This window comes from Suncus etruscus, chromosome 9, assembly GCF_024139225.1.
Source record: "Suncus etruscus isolate mSunEtr1 chromosome 9, mSunEtr1.pri.cur, whole genome shotgun sequence".
Taxonomy (NCBI): Eukaryota; Metazoa; Chordata; class Mammalia; order Eulipotyphla; family Soricidae; genus Suncus; species Suncus etruscus.
Window position 1 is genome coordinate 96281761 of NC_064856.1, and position 23711 is coordinate 96305471.

Genomic DNA, 23711 nt, shown 5'->3' on the forward strand with positions numbered 1-23711 from the left:
AAACAAACACGAACCATGGCGGCGCCGGGCTGCCGGCGGCTGGCGGAGCTGCGGGCGGGCGTGAGCGTCTAGAGCTGCGGAGGAGCCCCTGGGGAGAGCGTGAATCGCCGTCGAGTTCGTCCGAAACTCACCCCCACATAACCAGGGAGGGCAAATAAAAGTGTCCCCCACCCCGGACAGCCTCCCGGAGCCTCCCGCCTGGGTCCGAGCTGTCACTGCAGCCCCGACGGCCGCGCGGAACCCTCAGCCCTCCCGGAGGCGCGGCCGGGCGGCCCCCCAGGCCCCGGCCAGCGGAATGAAAGTCCCGAGCCACGCTCTGGGTCGCAGCGTTGTAGGTGAGGAACTTTTTTTTTTTGGGGGGGGGGGAAGGAGGTGGAAGACACTAGGCCCCCCCCAACCCCAGGCCCCCCAGATTTCTCAGCGCCCTCAGGTGGGAGGCTGGGACTCTGAGGCCTGTCAAGCTCTGCACTTCCTTTGGGATTTGGGATGGTTGGTGGGGGACCCCGGCGTCTTCACTATCTCTGCATGGGATTTCTTTCCACACCCAAACTTTTTCTTTCTGTTCTTTTTTTGAGTTTTTGGGGTTCCATCCAGAAGGCTTGGGGGGGGGGAAGCTTGGACAGTGGGATCTCTCCCAGAGAATAAGGAATCACTCAGGCCATGGATGTACCCCCCCCAACGTGTAGGTGAGGTGAACTAGTCAAAAAAAGGGGTTCCAGGGGGCCGGAGAGATAGCATGGAAGTAAGGCGTTTAGGATGGTGATTTGAATCCCATATGACCTCCCATATGGTTCCCCCGAGCCTGCCAGGGGTGATTTCTGAGAGCAGAGCCAGGAGTAACCCCTGAGTGCTGCTGGGTATGACCCTTCAAAAAAAAGGGGGGGGGATCAAGGGGCTGGAGAGTTAGCATGGAGGTAAGGCGTTTGCCTTGCATGCAAGGAGGACTGTGGATCAAATCCTGGCATTCCATATGGTCCCCCGAGCCTTCCAGGAGTAACCCCTGAGCACCGCCGGGCATGACCTAAAAACAAACAAAAAAAATAGGGGGTATATAACCCACGTGTAGGTGAGTCAAAATAAGGGGATCCAAGGTTCACAACTCTCTTCTTCCTGGCAGTGGAAGGACCCGTGGAAACCTCCGATCCGTTCTCAGTCAGTAAATTCGGGGTAAGTGGCCTAGCACCACCGTTCTCTTCATCGCTAACTTCACTTATCCAAGAAGGTCTGAGCCCTTCCAGCTCCGTCTGCAGCGATTTTTTTTTTTGGTTGCGGTTCAGGTCAGCCAGCCTCTTTTCCTTGGCTGTTCTGTAGCCAAAGGGAGAAATGTCATGTTCAAAAGCAAAATTACTGATCTCTCGTGCTCCCTGTTCAAAAGTAATTTCCTAAAGTGGAAATCTTTGTGGGATCTCTTAGGGTGGTTTGTGTACAGTCTCAAAAAACGTAGACTTACCTGTGAAAGAACTTCAACTGCAAGTGTACGTTGTGTGTCTCTAGTGGCTATTTTGGCTCCAAGAAAATTGTTTATTTGTTTTGGGGTCACACTTGGCAGTACTCAGGTCATAATTCCTGGCTCTATGCTCAAGGATCTCCTGGTGGGGCTGGTGGACTTTTTGGGGTGCAAGGGATTGAACCTCAATCTGCTGCATGCAAGGCAAGTACTCTACTCAATGTACTATTACTTCAGCCCACGTTCTTAGGGTTTTTTGTTTTTTTTTTTTAGCTTCAATTTTCTTTTTTTTTTTTTTTTTTTTTGGTTTTTGGGCCACACCCGGTGACGCTCAGAGGTTACTCCTGGCTATGTGCTCAGAAGTCTCTCCTGGCTTGGGGGACCATATGGGACACCGGGGGATCGAACCTCGGTCCGTCCAAGGCTAGCTCAGGTAAGGCAGGCACCTTACCTCCAGCACCACCGCCCGGCCCCCTTCAATTTTCTTTTCTTTTTTTTTTTTTTGGTTTTTGGGCCACACCCGGCGGTACTCAAGGGTTACTCCTGGCTGTCTGCTCAGAAATAGCTCCTGGCAGGCACGGGGACCATATGGGACACTGGGATTCGAACCAACCTCCTTTGGTCCTGAATCAGCTGCTTGCAAGGCAAACGCCGCTGTGCTATCTCTCCGGGCCCTAGCTTCAATTTTCAATGAAAAAAATGCTTGTGAATGAAAATTCTAAACCATCAATATTTAAATTTTTTTTTTTTTTTTGATTTTTGGGTCACACCTGGCAGCGCTCAGGGGTTACTCCTAGCTCTATGCTCAGAAATCACTCCTGGAGAGCTCGAACCACCGTCCTTCCGCATGCAAGGCAAACACTTTATTTCCTTGCTATCTCTCCAGCCCCAATATTTTTTTTTTGGTTTTTAGGCCACACCCGGCGGTGCTCAGGGGTTACTCCTGGCTGTCTGCTCAGAAATAGCTCCTGGCAGGCACGGGGGACCATATGGGACACCGGGATACGAACCAACCACCTTTGGTCCTGAATTGGCTGCTTGCAAGGCAAACGCAGCTGTGCTATCTCTCTAGGCCCTGGGCCCCAATATTTTAATTTTAAAATTATTATTGTTTTGGGAGAGATAGCATGGAGGTAGGGCATTTGCCTTGCATGTAGAAGCATGGTGGTTTGAATCCCTGCATCCCATATGGTCCTTGAGCCTGCCAGGAATGATTTCTGGGTGTAGGGCCAGAAGTAACCCCTGTGCGCTGCTGGGTATGGCCCAAAAACCAAAAAAAAAATTGTTTTGGGTGCTACATTTGGTTGTTGCCGGGGATTCTTCTGGTTCTGAACTCAGTGTGTCTCCTGGAGGTGCTTGGGGAACCAAATAATGTGGGGTAGGGGGTTTAAACTTGAGCATGGAGTGAATCCCTTTGAGCTTTCTTCAGTATTTTTCATAATCTGTGGTTGATGAATAAATGCAAACACAAATGTCAGATAATGCTGATAATGTAAATAGTAAGATGCACTCTTTTTTTTTTTTTTTTGTGGCTTTTGGGTCACACCCGGCAGTGCTCAGGGGTTACTCCTGGCTCCATGCTCAGAAATTGCTCCTGGCAGGCACAGGGGACCATATGGGACGCCGGGATCGAACCGATGACCTTCTGCATAAAAGGCAAATGCCTTGCCTCCATGCTATCTCTCCGGCCCCGTAAGATGCACTCTTAAAATTGCACTTGGGGGGTTATTTGGGGGTTATTTCTGGCTCTACGCTCAGAAATCTCTCCTGCTGTGCTCAGGGAACCATATGGGATGCTGGGATTCGAACCACTATCCTTCTGCATGCAAGGCAGACACCTTACCTCCATGCTATCTCTCCGGCTCCTTAAAATTGCATTTTTTTTTTGGTCTTTGGTTTTTGGGCCAAACCCAGTGGTGCTCCGGGGTTACTCCTGGCTGTCTGCTCAGAAATAGCTCCTGGCAGGCATGGGGGACCATATGGGACACCGGGATTCGAACCAACCACCTTTGGTGCTGGATCGGCTGCTTGCAAGGTAAACGCCGCTGTGCTATCTCTCCAGGCCCATTTTTTTAAACGTTATTGATTGGTTTCTGGGCCACACCCTGCTGCACTCTGTAGCCACTCCTGGCTCTGCACTCAGAAATCGCCCCTTGCGGGGGATGGGACACATGGGGAACCAGGTCTCTCCTAGGTCAGCTGCATGCAAGGCAAACGCCCCACTGCTGTGCTATCTCTCTGGCCCCTGTTCTGTACATCTTAAAACCATTCAGGACAGGGTATCCATAGCCTATATGTTGGAGATTAATATATTAACTAACTATTGAACTTCCAGAGATCAAATTCATATCATTAAGTGAATTTTCAGGAGTGACTTGGACTATTCAAGAAATGCACTCATTCTAGGATTTATTGCACCTAATCAACAAGGTGGCTTCCTAATTTTTGCATATTTATTTGTGCAGGTGAAAGTAGAAGATATTTATTTTGGATTTTACTTTTGTCATTTTGGGACAAAGTTCCATTTCTCAGTAGCTACTGTGTATTTTTGGATTTCTCCCAGTGGTGCTCAGGGGACCAGACAATGCCAAAAACTGAATCTGGGCCTTCTGCATGCTAAGCATGTACTCCAGCCCTTTGATTTATTTCTGAAACCCCATTTAAGAAATCCCTGGAGTCAAAGAGAAACTAAAGTAGATAAATACTTGCTTGCACATGACTGATCTGGGTTCTGTCCTTGGCACTGTATGTGGTCTCCTGAATACCACGAGGAATAAGCCCTGTGCACTGCAGGGTGTGATCCAAAAAAATAAAAATAAAAACCCAGACAAAACTAAATCCCTAAAGGTATATTATTAAATATTTTAATCATATTTTACTTTATTGTAGCAGAGATGGATGATTATATTCTTTGAAAATTGTCCTACACGCTGTGCTGTTGCTCCTGGCTCTTAATTTTCATTTTCTTTTTTTTTTTTTTTTTTTTTGGTTTTTGGGCCACACCCGGTGACGCTCAGGGGTTACTCCTGGCTATGCGCTCAGAAGTCGCTCCTGGCTTGGGGGACCATATGGGACGCCGGGGGATCGAACCGCGGTCCGTCTCCTAGGCTAGCGCAGGTAAGGCTTACCTTACCTCCAGCGCCACCGCCCGACCCCTTAATTTTCATTTTCTTTTTCGCTCTGTTTTGTTGTTTTTGTTTAGCCACATTTGCTACTTATGGCTTAATCCTGGCTCTGTGCTCATGGATCATTCCTGCTATTACCAGGGGACCAAGTGGAATGCTAGGAATTGAACCCGGTTGGCCACATCTAAGGCAAGCACCCTGCCTGCTGTACAATCTCTCCAGCCTCTAGTTTGCTTTTAACTTAAGCAAAACTAGATTATTTTGTTAGAGAAACAAACCCTTTAAAGACCAGTGTAACTGACTTGGGAAATTTGTCATGTCCTGCTGGTATAATATACTACTGACTATTTTTAGTATTTTGATAAAAGTAAAGAAGTAATAACTCAGTATTACTATTTTGAAAAATATTCCTTTCTCTTTCTCTATTTATTTTGGTTTTTGGGCCACACCTGGCAGCACTCAGGGATTACTTCTGGCTTATCGTTCAGGAATTCTGGCTATCACTGTGGCTCCTCCTTTATCTTTTGACTTTGAAGCATGCACATGTGAAAGAAATAGTTTTAATTTTATTTTTCTTTTGGGACCACACCTGACTGTACTCTGGGCTTATTCCTGACTCTAAACTCAAGGATAACTCCTGGCTGCTTCAGGGAACTGCATGTATCTCTAGGGTGCTAGGGACCGAACCCAGGTGGGTAGCATTTTTGGTCAAAGGCTGTACCTACTGTACAATTGCTCTGGCCTCAGTTATATATACTTATATATATTTCGGGGGGTTGGTGCCACACTCAGCAGTGTTCAGGAGTTACTTCTGGCAGGCTTGGGGGAACCATAAGGAATACCAGGGATTGAAGCTCGGTGCCTCTCTAGTCATCTGCATGCAAGGAAAATGCCCTACCACTGTGCTATTTCTCCGGCCCCTAATTTTATATTTTTATCAATTCTAAAGAACACAAAGGCAAGAGTAAGCTCTGGGCACTGTGGGGTGTGACTCCAAAACAAAAACAAGGGTCGGGAAGGTGGCGCTAGAGGTAAGGTGTCAGCCTTGCAAGCGCTAGCGTTGGACGGACTGGGTTCGATCCCCCGGCGTCCCAGATGGTCCCCCCAAGCCAGGGGCGATTTCTGAGTGCATAGCCAGGAGTAACCCCTGAGCGTCAAATGGGTGTGGCCCCCCCAAAAAAAACAAATTAACTAAAAGCTTCAATTCTTGACCACCTCCTGGTGTTACCCTAACCCCCTCATCCCCCAAAATACCCTAAAAACAAGCATACAAAACCCTTAATTTCTATGGTTGGAGCCAGAGAGAAAATATATCAGGTAAAGGATTTTGCCTTATAAGCAGCTGACCAGTATTTGATCACCGGCATCTCTTATGTTCCTTTATGTATTGCATGTAATTTTCTGGGTACCACATACAGTCTTCATTGGGTCAATCTAAGTTCGATATCTGGCATCCCACACAATCCCCTGAGTACTGTGAGAAGTGATCCCTGACACTAGTTGAATATGATGTAAAAACCAAAACAAAGAATTATATAATTCTTTAAATATTGGGAATTGGGGGCCAGAGAGATAGCATGGAGGTAAGGTGTTCGCCTTTCATACAGAAGGTCGGTGGTTTGAATCCTGGCATCACATATGGTTCCCTGTGCCTGCCAGGAGAGATTTCTGAGCATAGAGTCAGGAGTAACCCTTGAGCACTACCGGGTGTGACCCAATCCCCCCCCAAATCATTAAATATTGGGAATTGATCTTTCAATAATTGATAATTGATATTATTCTCCTCTCAGTCTTTTGGGCTAGAGATATTATCTGGAATTATTTTTTTATATAATTCCTTTTAAAATGAATGTGTAATTTTACAGTATTTTTCTTTTTCCTAACCCCTTTTATAGGAGGTGAGTGATAAGGTCAAGTTCTTTGTGTGTGTTTGGAGGGGACCTACCACTGACTCTTCTCAAGGCTTCCTCCTGGGTCTGCTCAGGAATCAATCCTAACAGGGCTGCGGGGACCCCAGATATGTGATGATACTGGTTGAAGGTGGCTTGGGCAGGTGTAAGATAAGTACCCTACTCACTTTCCCATCGCTCTAGCCCAATGTCAGGTTCTTTTAATGAGTATATGAGAACAGGTGTTCTTTAGTGGTACAGCACATCATTTGCACTTAAGAGGCTCTGTGTCCAAGCTCAAGCCCTGCCCCACAAGTCAAGTACAATCCTGGCACTTCTGCCCAATTGTGATCTCCAGAACTGCAACAAAGTGTGCCATCCCCACAGTACCTGCAAAGCAGTGAGCACAGGCACGACTAATAATGTGAAGCCCCTGAGCATAGAACTGGTAGTAGCCCCCTAACACTGCTTGGTGTGGCCTAAAATTTTTTTTTGGGGGTGGGATCCCACACCTGTTAACGCTCAGTGGTTATTCCTGCCTCTGCACTCAGGAATCACTCCTTGCAGTACTCGAGACCATATGGGATGCCAGAAATCTATAACATGAGTTGACCCCAATGAATGTAAGGCAGGCAAAACCCTACCCGCTGTACTATCTCTCCATCCCCTAAAATAATGTTTTTAAATAACTTCAAAGAAACTGGAGTCTGACTTCTGATAAGCACTGCAGTTCTAGTGTGCATATCCAAATCTGTGCAACCTTTGGTCGTCACAGCAGGGATGATATAGAAAAGGCCGGAGGATCTAGCTCTTCAAGCCTGTGTTCTCCCTTGAACATGTATCTCATTTGCTTGTCTGTTTCTTTGCTTGCCTACTCCCACTCTGGCGAAGCCTGTAGTTGCTCTTGAACAGATTAAAAAAGTTTTTTATTTCTCTCCTTCACATCATTCTAAGTTTTAGTAAAATGAGAGAGGGAGGGAGGAAAGCCAGGTTTAAAAAAGACAGTAAGAAAGATGGAACACAACAAAGAATAAAGGAGAGGTAAATTGAGAAACAGTACAGTGAGAACTTTTCTTTTCTTTTTTTTTTTTTTGAGAACTTTTCATGGAAGACTAAAGACAAGGGGCCCATGGAAAGCAGTGTTTAGTGCTTGGCTTGTAAGCACGAGGACAGAGGACATTGAGTCCAAAAGTTCATTCACTGGTCCTGCCCCATGAATCTACTTTGCATTTTTTTGGTTTGTATGTTTGGTTTTTGAGGCATACCCAGCGATACTCAGGTTACTCCTGATTCTGCACTCAACAGTAACTCCTGGAGGTGCTCAAGGAACCATATGGAATGCAGGATTTGAACCAAGGATGGCCAACGCAAAAATGCCTTACCAGCTGTACTATCACTCTGGCCTTCACCCTCTGCATTTTGTGATCCCTGGTGCTATAAAAAAGTGTATGGTCTTGGAGTCAGAGTTAATTTAGTACAGGAGTTAAAGATTCCTTACATGGAGCTGACTCCAATTCAAACCCTACCACCAATAGGATAAGTATATATTTATGTGTGTTTTAAATTTTATGCCCTCTTCCCTTCCACTTTTGATGATATTGTTGCCATAGCAAGGGCCTTGTCCATACACTTTTGTGGTGCTCATGCATTTAATTTTTAGCTTTTTTGGGGGGTATGGTTTTGGGCCACACCCAGCAGTGCTCAGGGATTACTCCTGGCAACTTTGGGGACCATATGGGATGCTGGGGTTCAAACCCAGGCCTGTCCCAGATTGGCTATGTGCAAGGCAAATGCCCTACTGCTGTGCTATCACTCTGGCCCCTATTTTTTTGCTTTAAAATGAGGGGGGTGGCAGAGCGATAGCTAGTGGTAGGGCATTTGCCTTGCACGCAGCTGATCCAGGACGGACCTGGGTTCTATCCCCGGCATCCCATATGGTCCCCCGATCCAGGAGTGATTTCTGAGCACAGGAGTAACCCCTGAGCGTCACCTGGTGTGACCCAAAAACCAAAAAAAAATTTGTGTGTGTGGTTGCTTAGGGATTACTGCTGACTATGCTCTTAGAAATCACTCTTAGCAGACTTTGGGGATCATATGGGATGGCTGGGGAGCAAAACCAGGATGACCATGTGCAAGACAAACATTCTGCCCGCTGTGCTATCGCTCTGGCCCCTAATATTTTAGGCAACCATGATTTACAGTTTTGGTTTGAGTTTGTACCTCACACAGTGGTGTGTTCAGTTGTTACTCAGGACGGCTGAGGGATCATTCTAGGTGTGACTCAAGAAACCATATGAGGTGTGGGAGAATCAAACCTGGGTTGGTCCATTCAAGTGTCTTATTCGCTGTGTTATCTCTCTAACCCCTACAATATTGTTTATGGTAGTTTTATTATTTTGGTGTTTTTGGGTCACACCTGGCAGTGCTCAGGGGTCACTCCTGGCTCTATGCTCAGAAATTGCTCCTGGCAGTCTCGGGGGACCATTTGGGATGCCGGGATTCGAATCACCATCCTTCTGCATGCAAGGCAAATGCCTTACCTCCATGCTTTCTCAGCCCCGGGAGTTTTTGTTTTTAAATAAAACATTCCAGCACCATATCTTCCATCTGAGTGAACTTTTACTGCCTTTTAAAAAAGGTCTAGGGGCTGGAGTGATAGGAGCTGGGTGTGTACCCTCCAAAAAAGTTTTTCAGTCTTTCTTTAGCTTTTCTAAGATGACATTCTTGAAGTGTGCAGGCACATGATTTTGTCTCACTCTTGAGTTCATCTGCTGCCTCAGTTTGAGCTGGAAATCTGCTGATAGTTCTTACATAGCATTTCAGAAAGGATGTGGTAATCATATTTTTCCATTGCCGGTATCTTTGGTTACTGTTAAATTGTATCCTCTGAATCTCTCTTTGTTATTAATAAGTAATCTGAGGTGAGATTGTGTAAATATTCCATTTGCCAACAAACTTTAACCTAGTGGTTTTATCACACGTTGGTTGAGTTGCTTAAAGCTAAAGCTCTTTGGAGGGGGGTTTGGCTCCATACTTGCCAGTTGTCAGGGCTTCTGGCTCTACACGCAGAGATAACACCTGGTGGGATCAGGGGACCCTATAGGGTATTTGGGATTGAGCCTGGGTCAGCTACATGCAGGACAAACACCCTACCCTCTATACTGTCTCTCTGTTCCCAAGCTAACGCTCTTAATGCACAAGCACAGTTTAAAATACAAGGTATAAAAACTTTTGGGGGCCACATTCAGCGGTGCTCAGGGGTTGATTATTCCTATCTCTGTACTCAGAAATTACTCCTGGTGGGCTAGGGGTGCCAGTGATTGAACCTGGCAAGATAAATGTCTTATCCTCTGTGCTATTGCTCCACCTCCAAAATATATAAAAACATGAAAATTTTCAGATGGACAAAACTATTGTATGTGTAACAGGTATCCTGCTTAAAAGATGCATTGCCTGTATATCAGCAACCAAAAGGCAAACTGAAGGGACCAAAGCAAAGCACAGCTGTAGGGTGTTTGCCTTGCACACGTCTGATCTAGGACCAACCTTGATTCGATCCCCCAGATTCCCATATGGTCCCCTGAGCCAGGAGTAACCCCTGAATGTCATAGGGTGTGGCCCAAAAAGCAAAAAAAGAAGGCAAACTGAATCTAGTTGCCTATAAGTATGACCCCAAGCTAAACCATTGGCCAAACCAAGTTCTGGCAAGGATATAGAACACTATAACTCCCTCCTGCTCAGTTCTGGCAGGGATAGGAAAAGGGGTATACTCTGGAAGGGTTGGTGGGTGTTTCTGTAAACCTGGCTTTTACCACATGATTCATCAATTATGTCCTCTGGTTGTAATTCAAAGTATTCTCTAGTCTTAAGGGCTGGAGAGATGACTCATAGGGCAGGAGCACATGCATTGTATTGCATTGCATGCAGGTGCCCCAAACATGATTACTAACACTATATGGTCTCTGAAGCACCTGTGTGTGTGTTGGGGGAGGGGCTGGACACACAAAAAAACCAACAAAAACGTGCTAGAGAATTAAAGCTTATTAAAGTTATCTCGGATCAGAGAGATAGTCAATAGGTAGGGCATTTGCCTTGCATGTGGCAGACCTCAGTTTGATCCCCAGCATTCCGTATAGTTCCTCCAAGTCTTCGAGGAGTGATTTTTCAGTACAGAGTCAGGATTAGCCCCTGAGCATTGCTGGGTAGGGCCTCAAACAAATTAAATTATATTTCCTCCCAGTTTTCTCCCCTTTCCTCCAATGTTGATGGTTCAGTACTTGAGGGTCATGCAAATACTTAACTTTGGTACTTCATGGCAGTGGAACATCTGGTTGCAGTAGGGACTGCAAATCTTCCCTATATACTGCCAGGAATGATCCCTGAGTATAAAGCCAGGAATAAGCCCTCAGAGCCATTAAGTGTCCCCTCCTCAAATAAAACAAAACTCAGAGTATCCATGTTTAGTATCTTAACTCCAGTATGAAGGGCAGTAGGGCAGTTCTTTTTTTTTTAAAAAAAGCCGGTCAAATTGAGCAGTGGGGGGGTTATATACCAACTTTTGTGATACCAGTTCTTTTTTTTTTTTTTTTTTTTGTGGTTTTTGGGTCACACCCGGCAGTTCTCAGGGGTTTTTCCTGGCTCTGTGCTCAGAAATTGCTCCTGGCATGCACGGGGGACCATATGGGACGCTGGGATTCGAACTGATGACCTTCTGCATGAAAGGTAAATGCCTTACCTCCATGCTATCTCTCCGGCCCCTGTGATACCAGTTCTGATAATCCACTGCTATTGGACCAGCCTGAAGGGCAGTTTTGACCTGATTGTTGGTTATGGGAGTAGAATGCCATGGGAGTAGAATTGATCTGACTTCTGTTTACTGTCATGTACTTGGATTGCCAGCTCTCTGCCTCCGTGCTTCAGCAGATAGATAACCTGGTACTTCTTCAGGGGTCTTAAACTCACGGCCCACAGGCCGCAAACGGCCCTCTGTACAACATTTTGTGGCCCTGCCCTAAAGGAATCTTTTTTTTTTTGTTTTGTTTTAGTTGTTTGGGTCACACCCCCAATGTTCAAGGCTTACTACTGACTTTACACTCAAGGATCACCCCGACTTTGCCTCCTGCGACCCCCAGGTAAATTGAGTTTGAGACCCCTGTCTTACATAGCCCTGTCTTTCTTGCCTTCTTTGGTTCAGATGATCTTGGCTTTGTTTAATGTTTTCTTCAACTGCTGACTTAGGGTATCAGTTCTGCTGCACTTAGTCAGTGAACTGTTTCCTACTCTCCATCTTTCAAGATGCTATTATCTTTATACTGGTTCTTTTTTTTTTTCTTTTTTTTTTCTTTTTTTTTTTTCCATACCTGGCGGCTGGCTTTGTGCTCAGAAATAGGTCTTGGCAAGCTTGGGGACCATATGGGATGCTGGGAATCAGGAATTGAACCCGGGTCCATCCCGTCAGCCATGTGCATGGCAAATGTCCTACTGCTGTGATATCACTCTGGCCCTTTATACAGGTTCTTTCTTTTTGATTTTGAGCCACTCTCCATGATGCCCAGGGGACCTTGCTATGCCAGGGATCACATTGAATCAGATTTAATTTGGTTTTCTTCTTGCAAATCCTGCTCTTTACAACATCTCCCTGGCCCTTTGTTCGTGTGTGTTTTATGCTTTTTAAAGCTCCTCTTCGGGCCCGGAGAGATAGCACAGCGGCGTTTGCCTTGCAAGCAGCCGATCCAGGACCTACGGTGGTTGGTTCGAATCCTGGTGTCCCATATGGTCCCCTGTGCCTGCCAGGAGCTATTTCTGAGCAGACAGCTAGGAGTAACCCCTGAGCACCACCAGGTATGGCACAAAAACCAAAAAAAAAAAAAAAAATTTGATCCCAGCATCTCATATGGTCCCCAAGTCTGCCAAGAGTTATTTTTGAGTGCACAGCCAGGAGTAACCCCTAAGCACTGTAGAGTGTGGCCCCAAAACAAAAACAAAAAACTCTCCCCCTTGTTCAGGAATGTAGCTAATGGTAGAATGCTTGCTTTGCATGTGTGGATTTTATCCTCAATACTATTGGGAAACGCCCCCTTTTTTGTGATCTTAATGGCTGTGAGCAGAAATAAATGTGAACGTGGGCCAGAGTGGTGGCACAAGCAGTAGGGCATTTGCCTTGCTAGCGTTAACCTAGGACAGACCCCGGTTCGATCCCCCGGCTTCCTATATAGTTTCCCAAGCCAGGAGCGATTTCTGAGCGCATAGCCAGGAGTAACCCCTGAACGTCACTGGGTGTGGCCCAAAAAGCAAAAAGTAAAAGAGAAGAAATAAATATGAACGTGAAACTTTCATTGTAATCAATCTATTCACTTTTTCTTTAATCTAGTATCTTGTTAACTTGTTTATTTTTCTGCCTATAGGGTCTACATATAGCTTTTGTACTTCTTTTTTGTACTTTTTTGTACTTCTTTTGTCCTTTTTTTTGGGGGGGAGCACATCGAACAGTACTTAGGGCTTATTCCTGACTCTGCATTGGGGGATCATACTGCTGGGCTCAGGGGGCCATATGTGGTATTGAGAATCAAATCTGACTTAGCCACATACAAAGCAAGCATCCTGCCTTTTTTTTTTTTTTTTTTAATTTCCAACTAGGGAGTGGCAATAAAAGCAATTGAGATAAATGTTTTTACTATTTTGGGGGGGTGTCACAGCTGTCTGTGTTTAGGGGTTACTTCTGGTTCTGTACTCAGGAATCACTCTTGGAGGATTTGGGAGACCATATGGGATGTCTGGGGATCAACACTGCTAAACAAATACCCTACCCTCTTTCTTTCTTTTTGTCTTTCTTTTGTTTCTTTCATCTTCCTCCCTCCCTCCCTCCCTCCCTCCCTCCCTCCCTCCCTCCCTCCCTCCCTCTTTCTTTCTTTCTTTCTTTCTTTCTTTCTTTCTTTCTTTCTTTCTTTCTTTCTTTCTTTCTTTCTTTCTTTCTTTCTTTCTTTCTTTCTTTCTTTCTTTCTTCTTCTTTCTTTCTTTCTTCTTCTTCTTCCTTCCTTCCTTCCTTCCTTCCTTCCTTCCTTCCTTCCTTCCTTCCTTCCTTCCTTCCTTCCTTCCTTCCTTCCTTCCTTCCTTCCTTCCTTCCTTCCTTCTTTTTCTTTCACTTTGATTTTTACCTTTGTTGTTGTTTACTATGTTTTTTTGGGGAGATTTGGTATTTTGTGGGGGTGTCAAACCTAGAAGTATGGGGCTATTCTTGGCTTTGTCCTTAGGAGTTAACCCTTTTGGTGCTTGGAGGACCATATATAGTGATGGGGATAGAATCAGAGCCAGCCACACCACAGCAAGGCAGGCCCCTCATCTCTTCCTGTACTATTTCTCCAGCCCTAATAGGTTTTTGTTTGTTCAGATTTTGGATCACACTGGAAGGATGCTAGAGGTTTCTTCCTAGAGATGCTCTAAGGACCGTGTAGTGCCAGTGAGTTGAACCCTGCAGGCAAAGTGCTCCATGGGCTGAAGAGATAATACAGTGTGTAGGGTACTTCACCTTGCACATGGCACCACTGTTGTCTCCCTAGCTCTGCCAGGAGTGATCTCTGAGCACAGAGTTATGAGTAAACCCATACCACTGTCAGGTGTGTCTCTACCTGCCTCCCAAAATAGTCCTTTAAGCCCTAGTCCTTTAAGCTATCTCTTTGACCTCCAATAGATTTTTGTTGTTGTTTGTTTTATTTTGGGACACGCCCAGTAGTGCTCAGGCATACTCCTGGCTGTGCATTCAGGAATTACTCCTGACAGCTTGTGGGAGAACTATATGGGATTCTGAGGATCGAACCCAAGTTAGCCATTTGCAAAGAAGCACCTTGCCCATTGTCCTATCCTTCTGGCCCCACCAATAGTTTTTATTATGTATTAACAGTTTTGAAGAAAAGATTTAATTAAATGAAGCCATTTCTCAGATGAGAATGTTTACTGGTGGTGAATCTGAGGGGGAAATAGGTGTTGATAAAGCTTAAAGGCACAGGGCCCGGAGAGTTGGCACAGCAGCGTTTGCCTTGCAAGCAGCCGATCCAGGACCAAAGGTGGTTGGTTCGAATCCCGGTGTCCCATATGGTCCCCGGTGCCTGCCAGGAGCTATTTCTGAGAGACAGCCAGGAGTAACCCCTGAGCACCGGGTGTGACACTAAAACAAACAAACAAAAAAAACAAAAACGAAAAAAAAAAAAAAAAGCTTAAAGGCACAGCAGTATTTGTGGAAGTATTACTATTTATAAATGCATTATTTTTTAATTTTTATTTAATTTTTTTTTGGGGGGGGTTTGGGTCACACCTGGCAGCGCTCAGGCTCCATGCTCAGAAATTGCTCCTGGCAGGCTCGGGGGACCATATGGGATGCCAGGATTCAAACCAATGACCTTCTGCATGAAAGGCAAACACTTATCTCCATGCTATCTCTCTGGCCCCCTATAAATGCATTATTGACCTCTTTAAGCCATTTTAGAAAAGGTGACAGTTGCTAAATTTAATTAAACACGTGAGTGGAAACTACATAGAATTTTCCATAAATACTTGAAATTACACATAGTAATTGGGTTATGTCCCTAGGGTAAAAATTTTAATAAAGAAGGTAAGTAGTGCTGGTGAACTTACTTAGTCAGCATTTTATCAGGAAAGGGCCTAGAGAGTTGAAAGCTTGCAGAAGTACCTTGCAGCATGATTGAGAAACTAGATGACTCTGAAGGAAAAAGATCTTGACTTGAACTAAGTAGTAGTTAAAAGCCCACTTCAGCTTAGTACTCTAGCAACCTTCAAACTTCAATGGACCCTTTTATCAGAATGGCCCCACCTATAAAGTAGAGAAACATTCTAAGCATTTTAACATGATGGTACTGGTAACTAATGTGAACAGTAGTCTGCAAAACCTAAAGAGAAAGTCAGATATTTACATTGTCAGTTAAGAAGGCTCTGCAGTCTTTCCTTGAAAGTTGCAGAATTTCAACTTACTTTCCCCTGAGATAGAGGACACAAACTTTTTTGTTGCTGTTGTTATTGGTTTTGGGGCTGGGCCTTGGACTCAGGGGTCTCAATTGACTGCACTCAGCAGTACTCCTGGTGGTGGTGTTTGAGGGAACCTAAAGGGATGCCAGGGACTAAACTAAACCCCCTACCCATATTAGTATTACTCTAACTTCCCAGTAGTTTTTTGATCTGATTTTCATTTCTTCTAATGATTTTCTTTCAGAATGGCTGCTTTGTTTATTTTTTAAGCAAGTCATTTTTATTTGGCATTTTGAGAATTTCATTTGGTATGTGCGTTTTAGCCAGTTATCATCTCACTTGATGTGAGTAGTACCATATGAGACTTTACTTTTTTGTTTTGTTTTTTGAGCCACACCCAGCGATGTAACTGAAGAGCTCCCAAGCCATTGATTGAATAAATAAAGTTAATTTTCTGAGCATATACTGCCATACACTACCTCCTCATCAAGAATCATCATTTACTGGCTAGTTTGGGTGATCAAGATTTTTCCCAAAATTCCTAACAGGTCTCCGATCATCTTTTCAAAGTCAATCCACCTGTTTTCCTTGCTGATTTGGCATAGGAATCTAGGAATCTTAAAGGTCAAAATGTGGAGTTTGCTAAAAAGTCTGGAGCAGAAGAGCAATATGATTACTCAGTGCTCTGCTGAGATTAGTCTTTCAGTGGCTTGCCTGAAATTTACAGTATAATCTCAAATTAGCTAATGGGTAAAAAGAAATTTCCAGTACCCTCTCATTTGGTATTGAAGGCTGGGGGAGCAGTGCTGCAGTCCTTTCCGTGATGGACTTGGGCAAGAGAAAGACTGAATTTACTAGTGATTGCAAAGAATCACTCAAGACACTGAGTTGAGTTGTAGTTTCAAAAATTAAAGTTTGAAATTTTGGATGATTAAGTCAGTTTTGTAGGAAAAAGGCATGGAGAGAAAAGGCTGTTATGGAAGTTGATCAATAGATTTTTTTTTTTCTTTCTTGGTGCCGGGCATCTGATTTTCCACTGACCCAATCCCAATCCCAAACAGGTTTCTTTAGGAAAGAACATAGCATCTCTAAAACAAATGGAAATATGATAATTTGTGAAAATTCTTGTTTATGCATGTACAGTGGTCTTTTTTTTTTTTAATCAAGCAACTCCTCCCCCAAGAGGGGATTTATGGCAGGCTTACTCTAAATCTTTCTCCCAGAACTAGAAAGAAGCCAACCCAAAATGGGAATTTATGATAGTCCTCATTTCTCAAAAGTTTTCTGCTTTTAGTCAGATGTGAGAAGCACAGAGAAGATTTTCTTTCTACATCTGTGAAATCTCAAATGTCTTAGCTTAAAATAGTCTTTATGCCAAAGTAGCATATTTTGGACTGGTGTATCCTGATCCCTTTCGAAGATCAAGTAACTCACTCAGTCAGTCTCTTCCAGATAAGAAATGAGACCTGGATTAAAGTGGTATGTATGGAAACAAAAATGCTGCAGATATAGAGGAGTTTACATAAGAGTTTGGATAATTTAGTACTGACTGGCTAGTAGAAGTCAGGAAAAGTAATAAATCATTTATATATCTCTTTAATGTTTGTACCAAATTTGCCTTTTTTATTCCTTGGTGCAGACAAAGAAGGACTTTTGCAAAGAACAAAGCTTAGGGTAAACCTTATGTTTGCATGTATTGTATTGTAAAGGCAAATGAATGGCCTGGGTTGGGGCTAAAGGAACAAAAAGCTCTGGTGCCTGAAAGATAACTTTATCCCCAGTGGGGACCTCACCCTGACTGGCTCAATATTCAGCTCTGGTTACATAATCCTTTTCAGTGGTACAGAAAGTCCCAGGAGTCATTGTGCCATTGTGATGGTTGCATTAGTGGGAACACAGATCCCTACTTCAGTGTGAAATAAGGGAGCACAGTCTTTCAGCACAGTTCTTGTCTCATCTCTTTTGGTCCTGAGTTGATGTTCCTTTAGCCCTTTGAAATGTCTTTTATTAAAAAAAAAAAACAAGGGCCCGGAGAGATAGCACAGCGGTGTTTGCATTGCAAGCAGCCGATCCAGGACCAAAGGTGGTTGGTTCGAATCCCGGTGTCCCATATGGTCCCCCGTGCCTGCCAGGAGCTATTTCTGAGCAGACAGCCAGGAGTAACCCCTGAGCAGTGCCGGGTGTGGCCCAAAAACCAAAAAAAAAAAAAAAAAAAAAAAAAACAAGGGGCCGGAGAGAGAGCATGGAGGTAAGGCGTTTGCCTTTCATGCAGGAGGTCATCGGTTCGAATCCCGGCGCCCCATATGGTCCCCTGTGCCTGCCAGGAGCAATTTCTGAGCCTGGAGCCAGGAATAACCCCTGAGCACTGCCAGGTGTGACCCAAAAACCAAAAAAAAAAAAAAAAAACAAAAAACAAAACAAAACAAAACAAAAAAAGCACTTTGACATTTGGTAGGCTCTTCTTTTCTATCCTCCCCCCCTCCCCCCGCCAAGGAAACTTCATTTTTACTCATGAGGTGTTTAGTAAAATTACATATTTGGGGGAAAAAACCAAAACTGCATTGTGGGGGATTGGGCCACACCCGGTGACACTCAGGGTTTACTCCTAGCTATCTGCTCAGAAATCGCTCCTGGCTTGGGGGACCATATGGGATGCTGGGGGATCGAACCTAGGTCCGTCCTAAATTAGCTGCATGCAAGGCAAGTGCCCTACGACTTGTGCCACTGCTCAGGCCCCACCCTCTGTAATTCTTGACAGGGTTCTCCCACATTTCTGTGTAACTGCCCTGTCCTGGGTATCTTTGTTCACCAATCAGGGGTGAAGGCCAACCCTTTCCAGGGTCCAAGTGACTTTTGAGGGAAAGTGTGAGTGTGTGTGTGTGTGTGTGTCCGTCCAGTATTGTCAAACATACAGAAAGTCCCAAAAGAGAATTTCTTTATAATTTAATTTACTTTGAGCTTTAATCTATTCTTGGCCTCAGTGGACTCTGGCAATGATTCTGACCATCATTTCTACTCTAGGGTGTGAGTTGTTGGCTGTTGTATTTTTCCTTATTGGTTTCTTTGTTCTTCCATCAGGGAGTTCCTTGATTTCTCACTCCTCCCTATCACGAATCCTTACCCAATAGGGAAAATCATTTTAACCCAAGAGTTTGAGCTCTTTTCCAATTTTTGGAATAGATTAATTCCTTACTACCACTTTAAGAAAACACCCTCAATAGTCCTTAGTAACACAATCCCTAGTCCTCTGGTCTTTTTCTCACCTCTAGAGATAGGAGGAGACCTGAATGTCACCCCCAGATATGCCTCTTTGAAATTTATTTGGAGCTGGAGGCAATTAACAGGCTGTTAGTGAGGGAGAACCTCTCTCTACTCTTTCTTTCCTTGTCTTGGAAGACTATAAATCTTCTTTGTACTCTAGACAGGCTCTTATCAGTCCAGTGAAGGCAGTGGGGGACTTGGCAAACAAATCCTACTCCATTTTTCTCTTTCCACATCATTGCCTTCTAGTTTTCTGCCTTTGGATGCCTTAAACTGCTTTGCCTTGTCATTTATCTAGCAGTTTTAAAAAAATTTAGGAAATCTATAGAATGTGCAGTTGCAAGTCACCACTTCGCATTACTTTTTATTGAATTTTCTCCCATGGACATGCTGTATCCTTCTCATATTAGTAAAGTGTTGTGTTGTTGTTAACCTGTTGTTAGTCCCAGTTGACTAGCTAAAATAAAGTTTTGCCTTCTGTACAAGGACTTTCTATTGTTTGGTTAGTCTTTCTTGAAGGTTTTATTCCTCCCCTTGCATTTCAGTGAGAACTGTGCAGAAACTATTTTACCTCTTATTTTTTGATTAGTTTTACTTTTTTTTTTTTTTTTTTGTTCATGTAGGATTTTTGTTTGATTTGAGCACCTGTCAGTTCTCATGGTTTAGCCCTGGCTCTGAGCTCAAGGATCAGTCCTGGCCAGTGTGGGAGACCAGATGGGATGCCTGGGATTGAACCCTGGTCTGCCAGGTGCCAGACAAATACTCTCCAACTGCTCAGTCCTCCATGCAAAGCAGGCCTGTTTCTCTAGCCCCTACTAGTCTTAATGATTTTTTTTTAAAAATTAATTCATTTTTCCAACCTTGACTTCAGTTTTAACCTTCTTCATTAGTTTCAGATTTGGCTTTTTCAGATAGGTCTCCTGGTGTTTCAGTGTCAATCTAGAAAATAATCTGAATAGTTGTTAAAAATAAAAGCTTTCATCCCAATCTTGAACCATAAGTCAAAAAGTCAGTTTGAGACAGATTTTGAATCTGAATGTGGAAGCTAACAATCTAGAAGAAAATGTAGGAGGAGTTTAATAGGAAAAGTTCAGTAGCAGATGTAAAAGAATATTTCATGACTTTTGAGATTAACAACCACTAGAGTTTAAACACACACACACACACACAGACATACACACACACACACACACACACACACACAAAGAAAATGTAGGAGGAGTTTAGTAGGAAAAGTTCAGTAGCAGATGTAAAAGAATATTTCATGACTTTTGAGATTAACAACCACCAGAGTTTAAACACACATACACACACACACACACCCCACCCCACCCCACCCCACCCCACCCCACACCACACCACACCACACCACACCACACCACACCACACCACACCACACCACACCACACACAAACCCTAACAAACTGGCTGGAGGTAGTACAGGGGTTTGGGTACTTCCCTTACATGTGGTGACTCCAGTTTGAATTCTCTGCACTATATAGTGGTCTAAGTGTGGCCTCAAAACAAAACCAAAAAACTAAGTGCTCACTTTTAAAGAAAAGGTATATAGTTTGTATTTCTTTTTGTTTGTTTGTTTGGCCCACACCTGGCGGTGCTCAGGGGTTACTTCTGGCCTTGTGCTCAGAAATCGCTCCTGGCAGGTTCAGGGAACCATATGGGATGCTGGGGATCGAACCCAGGTTCATCCTGGGTCAGCCGTGTACAAGGCAAATGCCCTACTGCTGTGTTATCGCTCCTGCCCATAATTTGGATTACTTAAAATTGAGAACCTCTACTCATCAAAAAATTCCATTAGAGGATACTGTTCAGCAATAAAAAGGAAAGAAATTATTGAGCATGGAATTAAATTTCAAAATAATTATGCTGAGGGCTGTAGCTATATAATAGTACAGCAGGGAAGATACTTAACTTGCATGCAGCCAACTTGGGTTTTATTCCTAGCACCCCTTATGGTCCCATGAACCCTACAAGGAATGATCCTGAGCTAAGCACAAAACAGAACCCAGCCCACATGCTGTGGAGTGCAGCCAAAAAAGAAAGAAAAAACATTTTTTTAAAAAAAGGACAACAAAACTAAGTGGTATTCTTGGGTAGCACCATGGAGGGCACCTGGCAGGCAGGATGAGGTGGTAAGTTTATGCCAGTGCCTCCCCTTCTTCCACCTGAAACATAAATAAATGCAAGTGCTATCCAGGCAGCTTTGTTCTTTGGGATCCTTGGTGCCTTAGGATAGGATAGGATCTCTAATTGTATTACAGTCAGATGTGTGCTGGCACCAGAACTTATGTGTATAGTGCCAGTGAACACTGTAGTGAGGCCCCCTCCCCCAGATGAGCACAGCAACAATGGAAAGGGGTAGTTGTGGAGAAATACTACAGTGGGAAAGCAAGCCTTACTTGCTGCTGATCTAGGTTGGATTCCCAGCAGCCAGTATGTTGCCTCAACTCCACTTGGGTTAGGGTTAGGGCCCAGAATCAGGAGGAAGACCTTGAGCTGAGTGTTGCCCAGAAACAAACCTCCCAAAAATAGTAGGGAAGGGAAAATTAAAAAATTGGCAGTCATGGGGCCGGAGAGATAGCATGGAAATAAGGCATTTTTGCCTTGCATGCAGAAGGTCGGTGGTTCTAATCCCAGCATCCCATATGGTCCCCCGAGCCTGGCAGGAGTGATTTCTGATCATAGAGCCAAGAGTAACCCCTGAGCGCTGCCGGGTGTGACCCAAAAACCAAAAAAAAAAAAAAAAAAAAGGGCAATCAATCGAGGTGCCTGCTTTGTTCATAGCCAACCTGAATTTGATCTCTGGCATTCATATGGTCCCCAGAACCAGGATAACTCTTAAGTACCATGCAGTGTGGCCCAAAAGCAAAAATAAAACAAAACAAGATGGGGCTGGAGAGATAGCATGGAGGTAAGGCGTTTGCCTTTCATGCAGGATGGTGGTTCGAATCCCGGCATCCCATATGGTCCCCTGTGGCTGCCAGGAGCGATTTCTAAGCATGGAGCCAGGAGTGACCCCTGAGTGCTGCCAGGTGTGACTCAAAAACCAGAAAAAGAGATGAAGTCATGAAATTTTCCTATACTTGGACGTATATGGAATCTTTTATGCTGAGTAAAATAAGTCAGAGGGAAAGAGATAGACCACAGAATAGGTTCACTTATCTGAGGGTTTTAAGAAAAACAAAAGACATTATTGTTTTAAGAAAAACAAAAGACATTATTGTAATAATGTCCAGAGACAACAGAGATAAGAGTTGGAAGGACTCTCAAGCTGACCACATAGAGTGGTGAGTTTAGTTAGAGAGATGACTACACTATCATGACAACGTTAATGAGTGAGAGAAGTAGAATGGGGTGGGGGAGGAAGGAAATGGGGGCATTGGTGATGGGAATTTTGCACTGGTATAGGGGGGTGTTCTTTTTATGACTGAAACCCAACTGCTATCATATATGTAATCATGGTGCTTCAGTAAAGAAAAGAAATTTTTAAAAAAGCAAAAACAAAACAAAACAAAAACTTGGGAGTTGAAAAGAGAGTACAGTAAGAGAGTAGGTAAGGCACTTACTTGTCCTGCAAATGGTTGACCCAGATTTGATCCCTGGCACCACATGTATTCCCTTGAACACTACCAGTAGTGATCCTTGAACACATAGCCAGGATAGTCAGATATGATCAACTCCCCCTAACACCCTCCCCAAATAATAAGAAATAAAACAGGGTCTGTAACAGTAATATAGCTGGTAGGATTCTTGCCTAGCATGTGACTGACCTAGGTATTATCTCTGACATCCAGCATGGTCCCTTGAATCTGCCAGCAGTGATCCCAGAGTGCAGAGCCTAGAGTTAGCTCTGAGCATGATCATGTGTGGTCTGAAAACCAAATCAATACAAGAAAAGAAACAAAATTATATTAGATCAGAGAAATGGTATGGAGTGGTTAATGTGCTTATCTTGCATGAGGCCAACCCTGACTCAATTCCTGGTCCTGCTTATGATCTCCAAGCATAGAGCACTGCTAGATACGGCCCCACAACCCAAATGAATAAAAATAGAGCCAGATTCACAAATAGCAGAAAACAGTACTGAGAGCTTTAAAGTCTCTTGGTTACTGAACCAAGGAGCCAGCCTATCTCCTGTAACCAGTCAAGGAAATTAGACTTACTTGTAACTAGACCAGGAAGCCCAATGATAACCCTTTGTTCAAACTTTCAATAGCCAAAACTTAAAAAAAAAAAAAAAAAAAGCCAAAACTTGATTAACTAAAATGTCCTAAGCTCCCTGAGGCTTCTAAGGGAGTCTCCTTCCTTGCCCCAGCTTTCAACTTGAAGCAATTCAGAGAAAGCCAAATATGCACTCAAAACCAGTCACATAAGATGGCCTCCTATTATAGTTAAGTCGCCCCCAGTTTTCTCATACAAGTAACCCCCAATCAGGACACACCTGAGGCCTTTCTTTTTCCCACTATTAAACTTCCCACTCAGAGGTCTGCTTTTGAGTTTCTGCCAAGTGCAAGTGATGGTGGCTGACTCCCTACCTAGGGCAAGGTCCAGTGGCCTCTGTCTCTTCTCACTGAGTGGTCTTGATTTCCACATTCAAAAAAGCTCTCTCTTTTTTTTGGGGGGGTGGGCATACCTGGTGATGCTCTCAGGGATTACTCCTGCTATATGCTCAGAAACCACTCCTGGCTTGGGGGACCATATGGGACTTCAGGGGATCAAATTACAGTCCGTCCTAGGTTAGCATTTGCAGGGCAAACATTCTACCGCTTGTGCCACCATCTGGCCCCTCAAAACAGCTCTCTTAAGGTATCACTGACAATAAACCATGCTATAAAAGTGTGACCTTTGATTATTTATATTACTATAAAAACTACCACAAGGGGGATGGAAGGAACTATGCATGCAAGAACCATAGGTTTGATTCCCTAGCATCTTATGGTTACCCCAAAGTAACCTGGCATGCTTTTGATCACTAAAGATGAAAATGCCGTATTG

General features: G+C 44.0%; 1 protein-coding gene across 4 annotated transcripts in view; it reads left to right on the forward strand.

Annotated features, from left to right (window-relative positions):
- The first annotated feature begins 272 nt into the window (after positions 1-272).
- Positions 273-23711, forward strand: part of ATG13 (autophagy related 13) — a 54812-nt gene continuing 31373 nt past the window's right edge. For 3 of the 4 annotated variants that reach the window (XM_049779672.1, XM_049779669.1, XM_049779671.1), the window contains exons 1-2: positions 273-335; positions 1118-1167. The gene's annotated coding sequence lies outside the window, so the exon portion shown is untranslated. The remainder of the gene's footprint in view (positions 336-1117; positions 1168-23711) is intronic. The other variant, XM_049779670.1, reaches the window with a different exon arrangement.